Genomic DNA, 13,068 nt, shown 5'->3' with positions numbered 1-13,068 from the left:
CTTTAAGAGATTGTTTTATACCTGCGTCCTTACTTCTGGTGGCTGATGGCATCACTGCAGGCTCAGTTCACATCTATCTCTACATGTTCCCCTTTTCTCTGTTTCTTTTCTGTTTGTCAATCTTTCTCTCACTTTTCTTATAAGGACACTTGACATTGGATGATCTGACTTTGAGACTCTAAGTTATGTTTAGAAGATGCTAAGCTCAAATAAGTTCATCTTCACAATATGGGGTGACTAAGGAATGGTCGTAGAATGTTTGGTCTGTATCCAACCCATTGCATTAGATTAGAAAAATATAGATTTCACTCGGGATATGAAGTTACACATTGTTGCAATATTTACTAATTAATAAATCTAGGCCTAGGGTCATGGCCCACCTCAATGGTATGTGTTCCTGAATGAAAGACACACACACACACACACACACACACACACACACACACACACACACACAGCCTTTATATTTTAATATGTCTCAAACAGCACAATAACTGGGCCACTGCCTAACCTTCACTGCTGATAGAGTCTACCTCCCACCAATAATTCTGAGTTACTACTTACTAAATTTTGTGTTCTCCCTTGGCTGCTCTGGACCCAGTTGGGCAGCCCTCTGGGGCATGATCTCCTGGCTCCTTCACATGGCAGGTATGTCTCTCTGTCCTACACTCTTCTCAAGTATGGCTTATCTTCTCCCTCTCTTCCCAGTTTTACCTATGTAGCTTCTCCCCAGCAATTGTCTGCTGGCATCTTTATTTACTAATCAGAACCAGTGGGGAGGGGATGGGGAGCAGGTTTCCAGAAGCAATGTGCAGACCCTCTTGTACAAACAGTTTTTTTTTGGGGGCAGGGGGAAACAATTAGCATTCGTAATACAGCTACAATGCATCTTAACCAAGTGAAGGGGTCTATCTTCAGAAACTCAAGGTCAAAACAGGTCTAACAGCAAATGGAATCAAAGCTTAGTGGGTAGTTGGTGTTCTAATGGGTTCTCAGGTAGCCTTGGACATAGATGAATTCATCCTACTTTAGCAGCAGGGATAATATGGGAGCCATAATAATGATTTTGAAACAGGGCTCAGATAGATGTAGACTCAGGAAAGTTAAACAGGATCTTTACCGGAATTAGCAGTTTAACCTTTTGCCAGCTCACAGCCAGCTCTTTCATTGTCCTCGTTTGTCTTCCATAGATAATTTCTCCCATGAGGATGTAAATTGCCTTTTTCTTTTCAGTGTGTTTTTAAATAAAGGAAATTGTATATAGCAAAATATATATATTAAAAAACAAAGAACATAATGTATACAGTACTCCCTAGTCAGCTTTATTCAGGTTATTCAGAAAAAATGTCAATAGTTTTATTAAATTTCAGTAGATTTGTAGTTTTCACTGGTTTTTAAAAAAATATTTCACTAACATTTGAATTATTTTAAAAATATGAAGAACTTCAATATACAATGAAAGTCTACATCGCAAATACCATCATTTCATCTTTTCTCAACAGAGAACTTTCCTGAACACAGGACTCCTTAGTTCCAGTTTTAGAAGTTTTCTCAAGCATTGATGTCTCACTTTCAAAGGTATTAAAATGAGTTCCAGCATGTTTAGAAACATATGTTTCCTAAAAAAACCAAAAAACAACAACAAAGAAGAGGGCAAAACATTGACAAACAGTGTGTGTGTGTGTGTGTGTGTGTGTGTGTGTGTACAGCTCAACTTGTAACAGACAGACCATTAGTAAGCTGCCCAATCAGGGGCTGAGGGATCAGAGGCTCAGCTCAAAGTTACAAAACAAATTACTTCTTCAGAACACAATGGCATTTCTGTGTCCTTGTGTATTCAAATAGAATACACTTGGGCAAAACAAATATAACAAATATATTTGAGTGACAGGCAAGCTCTCTGTTCTTTAAGAGTAGAGGCCTCTCTGTGGTTTTAAGGAATGCCCTTCTTGATTTGATGACCCCAGGCCCGCAGGGTCTGTGTGTGTCAAGGGCAGTTTCAGGTGGGCTTTGACCAGGTTCCCACTGCCTTGCAAAATGACTGCCATCTCTTGACAGGGTTTCAAGAGGCAGCTCTCTCTTGACTCCCTGGAGGCTAACTACTCAAACAAGTGCCATATCCCACTGGTCTATTGGTGTCACCACTGGCCTTAAGTAAAAAAAAAAAAAAACAAAAAAAACAAAACAAAACAAAACAAAACAAAAAACCCAAGGCTTTGAAACCCCTGACAGATGTTCAAAGGGTCACTGCCTCATCCCTAGTACGTTGATAAGAGGAGTGCCAAGCAAATGGGCTTCAGAAAAGCTGCTGCCTACCACTTATATCCTTTTGATATTCTCACTCATGAGAGACTTTAAAAGGCTCTTGGAACATACACTTAATCTATTCCAAAGGTCATTGCAACAAAGCTTTCTGATCCGCTGCTCCATGCTTGGCCAGCCATTAAAACTTCAATCTTCGTATTTTTTTTTATACATATCAATTGTAAAAGCAGTAAATGAAAATTGTGTCTTCAAGGCTGCCGATGAAACACAGCAGACCCTTTCTCTGCATGCATTAGCTAATATCAATAGAGTGCCCCTATTTTCTGAATCAAAAATCAGTTCTGCCGTGTGACAGATACGATTCAGCTCGTGGGGACAGAGGGAAGAAGATATTCAGAATGAAGAATGTTATTGATAACCTAGGGTGTGTGTGCTCTGTGAATACAAAGGCATAGTTGAACTTTTGTGTGGTGGCACAACTATGAATCTCTGCCTGCGTATGTTCATCACCTGAACAGAGTGTTCCTGGGCATTAGTACTTGGTTTCTGCCTCCTCAGCCTTTGCATCAGCATTAGTGGTATAAGATGACAGGAATCCTTCAGTGGCTTCACATTCCCTTAGTCAATCATTAATAATGTGGAAGCACAAAGCCTGCTTGCTAATCAAATGTAATGAGCAGGTTAATGAAAAATGCATTCCAAGTTCACCTAAGTAATGATCTTGCTTCCATCTCTCAAGTCACCAGAGATGGCCTGGCAAGCAGGGGACTTGGGGTGTACAGGAATGTGGCTTTGGTTAATTTAGTTGATTTCCCTAGGATTTTCTTCCCAGGGAAACTATGCAAACAGTAGTTATCATTCCTAGCATGGGTCAGGTTTTTCAAAATTCAAATGTTATTACAAGGGTGAAAACACACTTTGGGAGATACAGGATTGCTGTGTAGATTAGGGGACTAATAAAAATACTCTGAGACTATATGTTTCATGCATATTGCTGGGCCAAAATGCGTAAAAATCTCTTGCATTTAGTAAAACAATTCTGTCAGGAAAAAGACTTGGTAATTATATTAATGTATGTTGATAGCCTTTTGTGAGTGATTGCATTCAGTTCTATGTCAGTGGGATTCAGAATAATATCCCCTCGTTTTGGGCACTGAAGCTGGTGATCTGACAGGTTAAGAGGTTCCTTCATGGTCACATGTCTGACTCATTGAATCAAGATTTGAAGTTGAACGTCTTGAATTCATTTTTTTTTTTTTTTTTTTGAGCTACTCTGGTCCTTAGGCAAGCCTTTCTTAACCTTCAGGAGGCCTGCAAATGATCGTAGACTTTCCATACAAGGTTTTCATGATTCCTGTTATGGCAGGCACAGCACACTGCTTGTCACGACTAAAACAAAACAAAACAAAACAAAACAAAACAAAACAAAACAAAACAAAACACCAAAACCAAAACCAAAACCAAAACCAAAAAAACCACTTTGCCCACAGAAAGATTAAGACATGTTGAAATCAATATAATGTTTTAAGGCATCATTTCAATCATGTGCTCGTAACATAAGGCAGAGCCATGAGGAGGGCATGCACGTTATGGCCAGTTGGTTTGTAGACCTTGGGATGAGTGTAGAAAACATGCGACGAGGAGCTAGTCCAAATGTGGGTCAGTCTTCTTCATGCTCATTGTCAAGAGAATGATGAAACACGGGCATTCACATGACACTTATTTTTTTCTCAGATGTAAGAAATGTCTGAAATCCAAAAACAATCTTATGTGACGTTTTGGCTCCTAACCAAGTATAACCACAGTAGGTAAGCTTACTTTCTGTCAGAGGTTGAAGTAAATGTCAATGGATTTACTAAGCAATTGTTTATCTCTCCAGGGACAACAAACATATTTGCATTACCTCAACAAGTTTACTGGGAGTTTGTAAGATCTTGGGATTTATCAACACTCTCAAAAAAAATTTTTTTATTTTTGTCAGAAAATTTAAACACAGTATTCTCCTGCCCTGGAATTTATTTATGTGTTTGTATAATATTCCTACTCTGTTACTGATGAGCCTGTAGTCATTGTACATACTTATAGGATACGGTATGATATGTCAATACGTGTATACTGTATGATATGTCAATACGTGTATACAGCTTGTGTGGATTAAATCAAGGTAACGAACGCTTCCGCTTCACTACTATTTGTATGTGTTTGGAGCCAGTGAGCTCTTCTAGTTATTTAAAATGTATAGTAGGCTACAGGGAGCCGTAACCACCCTACCGTACCCTGGTATACATGATGCTCACATTTTCCTAGCTCACTCTATTTTTGGTATCTACTACGTAACATCCCCTTATCCCCACACAGCCCCTCCCTACTTTTTCAAGCTCGTAGAGAAAGTATTCAACCATTCACCATTCAGCATTCAAATAGTTCTTCTTTCTTACCCTCCTCAGATGTCACTGAATGAAATGTTTGCTTTTCTGTATCTGGCATGTTACACCAGCATGGTATCTCTTGGTACCTTCTGTTTAGCTGCAGGCGGCAGCATTGTCCATTCTGCAGGTTGTCCCTTCAGTGTAGATCTTGGTCTGCTGTAATCCTATTTGGTTCTGTTGCTTACTTTTGGAGGTCTGACTCCCCCAAGCATTGGTTATGATACTGTCTTGAAGTCTTTTTCTCTGGGTTTTCTTCCAGCAGTTTTATAGTTTCAAGTCCTACGTTTAGAGCTTTGATCCATTTTGACCCACTTGGCGTTGATTGTTTCGGCCTGTGAGAAATGAAGATCAGCTTTAGTTTCTGGGCATGGATAGTGCTTCCCCAGCATTGTTTTTAAAGACAAGACTCTAGTGTCTGTCCTTGGCAACTCTTGAGACCTGTTAGAGTAAAATGTAGTGTGTGTCAGGTGATAGCTGATCAATGCACTTGAGTTGGGCTTTCTCATCACTCTCAGGCAAACACAGTCCTCCTCCTCCTCCTGGCTACACAGAATTGATATTTACATCATTTTCCCTTAGTGCTTCAATATATTTCCCTTTCCAGATGGGCTTTATTTTTTATTTTTTTATTTTTTTTTGAGTTTATTTATTTATTTTGCTTATTCACTTTACATCCTGCTCACTGTCCCACTCCTGGTCACCCCCTCCCACAATCCTTCCCCCCATCCTCCCTCTTTTGAGAGCTTGGAAGCCCCACCCTAGGTATCCCCGCCCAACCCCCACATCCAGGCACATCAAGTCTCTGTATGGCTAGGTATATCCTCTCTTACTGGGCTAGAAAAGACAGCCCAGTTAGGGGAACAGGTTCCACATTTCCCTTTCCAGATGGATTTTTAAAAGTTGGTGTTAAGAGTCATGAGGTGTGACATCTGGGGGTCACAGGCTTGGGTTGTGGAGAGATGGCTTCAGTGACATATTTGCTTTACATTTGGAAAAGAACACCAGTGGCCTGGTAGCACACTCTTTCTTAGAGAGTTCTGATGTGAGCTTTGCTGTCCAGCCTTGTTATGGTGTTACTATTAGGAAGCTCCCATTCCTAGTAGTCAATAACCCAATGGGTAGTATATATATGTATTTATGTATGTATATATATATATATATATATATATACATATATTTATATATAAATATTTTTTGAGAAGGAAGCAACAACAGCTAGCCTTGTAACAATGACAGCTGGCATGATATTTGATGAAGTAAATGGGACAAAATTTAAAACACTATCTAATAAAATTCACAATATGTGTTCATCATACCTTTCAGTACCCAGAGACGTATTTATCTACCTTCTTTGTGGCATTAATAATAATAATAATAATAATAATAATAATAATAATAAGTAGTGATAATAATAAGTGATAATACTATAAAAATCCTCCTGTGTATTAAATGTAAGCACATTTGATCTGTACAATAACACTAAGCAACAGTACTTCTATCATCATATACACTCGGTAGGTGAAGATGCCAAAATACTAGGGAGCTAATACTCATCAAATTCAAACAGCTAGTAACTATACAAATTAGGATTTGAACACAAGAAGGCTTTAATGGGAAGAGCACACATTTAGCTAACAAGTTGTACTGCCTGTGGGAACTTGATATTGGTGATGCAAACAAAAATTCCTCCCTAAGAGTAGCCATCATAAACACTTTCAACACTATAATGTACAATATACTGCTACTTTTCTAGACTTAATTTTATTTTTAATTATGGGTAGGCATGCATGTCTGTGCTGGCATATGTGTACATAAGCACAGTTGATTGCAAAGGCCAGAAGAGAGTGCTTCTGGATTCTCTGGAGCTGGAATAATAACTCCAGTTATTATGGCAGTTGTGAGTTCCTTTTGGTTGTTGTTTGTACAATTTTATTTATTTATTTATTTATTTATTTATTTATAACAATTGCATCAAAGTCCAACTTGGTGAACCAATGAGTTTTTATTGTGGTTACTAAGTAATTATTTTATTTAGGAACAGTTTTAGATTTATAGGAAAGTTGCAATGATATCATGCACTTCATATTGAATCCTTTATAAAATTCTGATGTTCTAGGCAGTTAGCCTATTCTATAGTAGAGAAACCAAGCCACATAAAATATAAATTATCATCTTCTTTTGTTTGTTAGTTTTGAAACTGGATTTTGCTGTCCTGGATATTGGTGTCTTCCAAGTCAGAGATCTGCCTGCCTTTGCCTCCTGAGTGCTGGGATTAAAGGTATTCACCACCATTCTCAGCTTCAATAGCATCCTTTTGTCAATCAGTGCATAAGTGGTATGACTGGGTTTCAAACATAGTTAAAGCTAGGCATCTAGACATGTCTCTTAACAGTATCTGTTAAAGTATCTTTTAACAATATCTGTTGATGTTGAAGCAATGTGTTCATTACTTATAGTGCCAATGGAGGCCAGAGGAAAACTTCATGAAAACTTCTTCTTGGCCATCCAACTTAGGTTTTGAGGCTTGGCCACAGGTGGTTTTTCTCAGCAGAGCTATCTTATAAGCCCTAAAGTTGAATTTTGGAAAATTGATTTCAGTGAATGCATTCTTAAATCCAATGAAAAATAATTTGCCTTATATTGTTTACATATAACTCATAGTGGTCCAAACAATCTTTCTCTTATCAGTTAGGAATCTGGGATCAGAAACCCTTTCAGATCACAAAGTCTACAGCTGGCAGAGTAGAACTGCTAACTCAAGAGAGGTCAGTTGGGTTACTGTCTCCTGGTGTCCATTTCTCCAGTGTCCTCTACAATGTCACAAGCAAGAAGAAAAGCAGTGCTCAAAGACACACAGGCAGTGGCCACATAAGCTGACAAATACTCAATACTTGAATACATGCTTAACATCTTTAATGTTTCTCTGTAGTATTCTTTTATTTTTTTTTCAGTTGGTTTTAGCTGTGTATCAAACAGATTGACACTGGATATATAAAATGTGACTTATATAGCTTGCGGTTTTTATTCTTCTGAGGAGAATACATTCAAGGCAGCTGTTGATTGTGTCCCAGGATATAAACTCAGTAAATTTCAGATACATGTGTAGATTATACGCTAGAGGGTAGGGACTGTACAAGTGCTTCCCTGCCTTGGTTGTCTTCATGTTGGTGTTATTATGAGCTATTTTGTAAGTGAGAAAATAGAAGTGCTCAAAATTAAGGAGGTTATTTCCAGTTACCAATTGTAATGGTGACACATACAGAAAGCCTTGAAGTGTGCTTTCTAAGGATTCTAAAACCACAAGCAACCCTCCTTCTCTACCTCTCTATCCTTGACGAGAGGCAAAGCAGGGATTATTGGCAAATGAAGGGCATAAAGAAATCACTTCAGTGTTTATCATGCCAAAGGCATTGTTATCTACTGTGGGGTCAAGCACAATGGCCTTCGGTCATATCTCATAGCTACAGCCAGTGGTTGACTTGACAATGAAAACTGTGAGTCACTGGGAGAGAGTCACATCTAATCATTCTATTTTAGAAAAACTATGGAGTACAGAATCAAATACTTTAAGCATATAGCTTATATAGAAAGACCCACGTCTAGAAGGTTCTGAGTATCTGGGCATTATGGTATTACGACTGGAATTTAATTTTGAATCTATTTTTGAAGGGTTGGTTTATGTACTGTCCTTTAAAATCATTTTAGGTGACTTTTACTTTTGAGCCTTAATCACTGATCCAGTTATGGAAAATGCTCCACCCAGCCTTGTTTTCTGTCTCCACTAAATTTATGAGCTATGCTAGACCCTTATGGCAGATGAAATAGGCAAATGGTTTATGAAAAAGAATTGGGTATTTTATTGCTTTTTCTTTAATAGTCATTATTTAAAGCTTTAGATTGAGTTCTACACAAGCTACTTAAATTATGCTTACTTTGTCATTACCCCAAACAAATTATTAATGCCACTAACTATGTTAGTGAATGAACAGCTATAGCTCTTCATTAATATATTAAAACAACATATAAACTCTGGGTCAGGGAGAAGTTGGAATGGGGTGAATATAGTCAAAATGCACTGGAAGACATTCTCAAAGAACCGATAAAAAATTAAAAATGAACATATGAAAACATATGTTTAGGATTTTGATAAGATAGAGTCCTGCAGTTATTATCATTAAACTCTTGCTCACTATAATACAAGATAAATTATGCTTTTATCCCAGTTCTAAACAAGAACCTCCTTTGCTTCACATGTACAATTCTGGTGTTATAATTTTAAATGTATCCAGCTAATTAGGCAACCCTTATGTTTAAATATTTTGCAACTATTTCACTCAACTTGATAGTTTTGATGAAACAGTTGGAGATTTCTATCAGTAAAAACAGGTTTCAATATATTATTATTATTATTATTATTATTATTATTATTAAATTTCTTTTATCTCTGCATGTCAGTAAGATGTGCTTCAAATCATTTTAAAGGCTTATACAAGCTGGGCATATTGACATTAAAATAACAGCAGAACTTTTTTTCACTTGCAAATATTAAACTATTAAATATTGAAATTGATTTACTGACAATCTAAGCATAAAAGACGGTGGAAATAATCGGCGAGAAGAAAAGTAAATTGGATTATATTGTTTGTGGTTTGAGCTGACTGAAGTAGAAATAGTTTCACTTCCTAACAATAAAGCAAGAAAAAATGTTGACATTAATTGTCCTAAATAGTCAGTAAAGCAATGATGTGACCATTTAGAAAAATTAGTGGAAATAAAACTCACAGAGACTCCATGAGTCCTTCATGTACAGTTAGGGGGCCTGTTAACTTTCATCCAAAATAAAGACTGCTCAAAATGTTTGAATGAGTATCTGGACTATGCAGGTTTGGAGCTAGCCAATAAAATCAAGAGTTAAACAGGTCTTTAGCCAAAGTTTGAACTGCCAGGTTTAAGTATTCCCAGATAATGTTCAAAATGTTCACATTGGAATTGGGAACTTTTAATCTAGAGTTAACAAAATTATTATCATCCATATTCCAAACACCATTATCATAGCCTTGTTTTTATCGACTTGATCCAATCCATTTTATACTTCACTTAGTACAGTCCAGGCACTGTCTGATACCCTCAACTCCTTTGCTACAACTAAAGCCTAACTCTTACTTGGGTGGTTTTCATCTTTAAGATTTTGATATCTAGTATGTTGTGGATGGGAAAAAGGAAAGTCAATAACATTGTGGGTTAGCCACACTCTTTGTTTTCCATGGGTGAGTGCTGCAAGGTTGGCTGGTATGTCAATAGTATTCACCTGTATTCTATACCCAACTATAATGTCCCCATGTGGGCACTTTTTCAATTAGGTTGCAGGAGAAACAAACCAGGGTAGTGCATTCATTGAGTTAATAACAGTGCCTAGATGATGCCAGTGACTTTCATTTATGTCCCATTTGCCAGTGTTTAGCCAAGAGGCTCCTTTTATCTCTCCCTGAACTGAGAAATCAGGTTCTTAGCCTGGAAACATGGCCCTTCTCCATGCTCCATGTTAAGACAACAAGGGATCAGTTATCAGGGAGCAACTGTTGGGGTTTACTCGAGATGCTGTATTTGCAGAGAAGCGTCCTCTAGCTACTCTTTCTAAACAAGAGTTTTATTGAATTGATAGTCTGCTTAATTGCTGAATTTTGGTAATTCTTTATATCAATTATCATGTTCAAATTTTATATTTATGGAATTAAAGTTTAAATTATTCTTTTCTTTTGAATATCAATCCCTTGAAGGCAGCACCATTGTTTTTTATTCTATATACCCTTTATGCCTATGTGCCTGACATATTTGATGTATGAAAAAGATATTTGAGGTGATAAAAACTGGTGAATGAATAGATGAAAATCTAACTGTATATGCAGATATGTGGTGCATCAAATGGAATGGATTTGCTGACTAAAAGTATAAACAATTAATCGAAAAGGCAGCAAAGCTTTGCTTGAATCAAAAAGGCCATCCTTCTGTATAGTGCTTTCTAAGGCAATTATCAAGCATTTAATGGGCTTGTTAAAAATTTCTCAACTGAATCATCCTTGGCATTTAAATTGAAAGAAATGAAATAAAAATGAGTAGGTAGGAAGGAGTGGAATAGGAAAAAAACCAAAACACAAAACAAAGGAAAACAAAACAGAGAACACTGTCCATGGTTAGGACATGTTTTTTTTTAGGGGGATTACCATTGGAAAAGTTCCTGTAAATAACCCCTTCTCCATGCTCCTGAAAGCAATGAATTGAATTCATTGATTTAAAAAAAATCTTCCATTTTTTTTAATGTGTAATGTAAGTATGAGTGGATTCTGGATCACAAGATAAAATGCAGTTTTTACTCTGACTGATTTGAAGAGTTTGGATGTCACTGCCTACTACACTTAGAAGAAATAAGTTCCAAGGCGAGGCACAAGGGAAAACTGATCACAGGGCTCAAAGAGACAGGCCTTGTAGCCTGACAAAATGACCTCAAATGGTGGTTCATCTCCAGCAATTCCATGAGATTTGATTCTTTAGCTGCATCTTTGCCAGCAACACACACTATCAAAGCATACTTCAAACGAAGAAAAGACTGTGTGTTTCAAAGCATTGCTTCATCTTACCAATCACAGTGGGGTATTCTCTTCAGGTTGAAAGCTCCAGAAACAACTGTGAATTATGGTTCAACTTGAGAATATCTTTTTAAAAAAAATTCCTGTAATTATGATATACCTCAGCAACTTAGATACTTGCTGTTGGTGATCAGTGGTCTTTTCCAGGGCCTGCCAGTGAATACCCTAGATTTCATTTAGAACAAAAATCATCTGTTCTATTGACTCCCCCCTAACCCCTAATGCTACTTTGATTCTGGTTTTAAACACCCTATAATTGGTAGTAGGTTTTTTTTTCTTTCTTCTCTTCTTTCTTACCAATGCAATCTGAATTGAGTGTTCATGCATTTGACCTTATTAACATTTTAGTCTTGTATTTTAATCACCTTTTAAAATCAATGTAGTGTGTCTTTTCTGGCTCCATCAATTTTCACAAAAGACTTACCAACTCCCAGATACTTTATAAAAACCTGTTCAATGAACAATATCAAAACTAGAAAAAAGAGTAGTAGACCTTTAACATATAATTTAGTTGCATCTTAACACTGCTGCTCTAGTATAGTGCCAGCTTAAGCTAACAGACAGTTATGAAGGAGCTGCTAGCCAGGGTGTGCAAGCCAGTAAACAGCTCTCCCCCATGGCTTCTGTATCAGCTCTCGCTCTATTGGAGTTCCTTTCCTGACTTCCTTTTATGATGATCTGTGCTATGGAAGTGTGAGACAAATGAACCCAACTTACTTTTGCTCATAGAGTTTCATCACAGCAATAGTAACCCTAAGATAATCATTCATCTTTTTGAAGTCAGAACCGATCACTGTCACATCAAAATTGGAAAAAGGGTTGCCAGGATTGAGCATTCCGCTATCACAATGAAGCATTGTGAGCACATAATGGGGCTTGTGATGTCACACTGAGATACTATGGTGTCACCACAGAGAATTGTAATGTCATAATTGTATTATGTCACAAAATAATGTCTCTTATTATGCTACATTGTGTTGGCATAATAGTATTGTGATGTTAAAATGTATACTGTGGTGACCCAGTGGTGCATTATGATGACCCAATGGTACATTGTGATGCAACAATGGAGCACGATGATGTAACAATGGTGCATTGTGATATAACAATGGAGCATTGTGATGTAACAATGGAGCATTGTGATATAATAGTGGAGCATTCTGTCATAACAATGTAACTTTGTGATGTAATCATGGTGCATTGTGATGTAACAATGGAGCATTGTAATGTAACAATGGTGCATTGTGATGTAACAATGGTGCATTGTGATGTAACAATGGTGCATTGTGATGTAACAATAAAGCACTATGATGTAATAATGGAGCATTGTGATGTAACAATGGAGCATTGTGATGTAACAATGGAGCATTGTGATGTAACAATGGAACATTGTGATGTAACAATACAGCACTGTGATGTAACAATGGAGCTTTGTAATATACCAGAGGTGTACTGTGATGACTCAATGGTGCACTGTGATGTTGCAATGAAGCATTGTGATGTAACAACGGAGCATTGTGATGTAACAATGAAACATTTGATATAAAAGTGGGAAAAAACTCACAAACAACAAACAGGCAAAAAGTTGTGCCTTTCAAGTCAGTTTCATTAGCTATCCTACCAAGCAAAGATGGCCTTAGGTAATAACTGATCCAACAGAACTCTGAAATAACTACCCTGGCTTTTTAAATGTACCGAGGCTCCCATTGACTTGCATGCTCTGAAAGGGT

General features: G+C 37.2%; 1 long non-coding RNA gene across 22 annotated transcripts in view; it reads left to right on the top strand.

Moving 5' to 3' along the window:
- Positions 1-12,842, top strand: part of LOC143435157 (uncharacterized) — a 156,010-nt gene extending 143,168 nt beyond the window's left edge. For 13 of the 22 annotated variants that reach the window (XR_013105187.1, XR_013105182.1, XR_013105192.1 and 10 more), the window contains 4 exons: positions 1,503-1,578; positions 4,000-4,073; positions 6,884-6,972; positions 7,383-12,841. This is a non-coding gene — a long non-coding RNA (uncharacterized LOC143435157). Of the gene's footprint in view, positions 1-1,502; positions 1,579-3,999; positions 4,074-6,883; positions 6,973-7,382 lie in introns of all 22 variants that reach the window. The other 9 variants (XR_013105198.1, XR_013105195.1, XR_013105194.1 and 6 more) reach the window with 2 other exon arrangements.
- Positions 12,843-13,068: the final 226 nt, after the last annotated feature.

Source organism: Arvicanthis niloticus, chromosome 20 (genome assembly GCF_011762505.2).
Source record: "Arvicanthis niloticus isolate mArvNil1 chromosome 20, mArvNil1.pat.X, whole genome shotgun sequence".
Classification (NCBI taxonomy): Eukaryota; Metazoa; Chordata; class Mammalia; order Rodentia; family Muridae; genus Arvicanthis; species Arvicanthis niloticus.
This window is presented reverse-complemented; position numbering and strand designations above follow the sequence as displayed.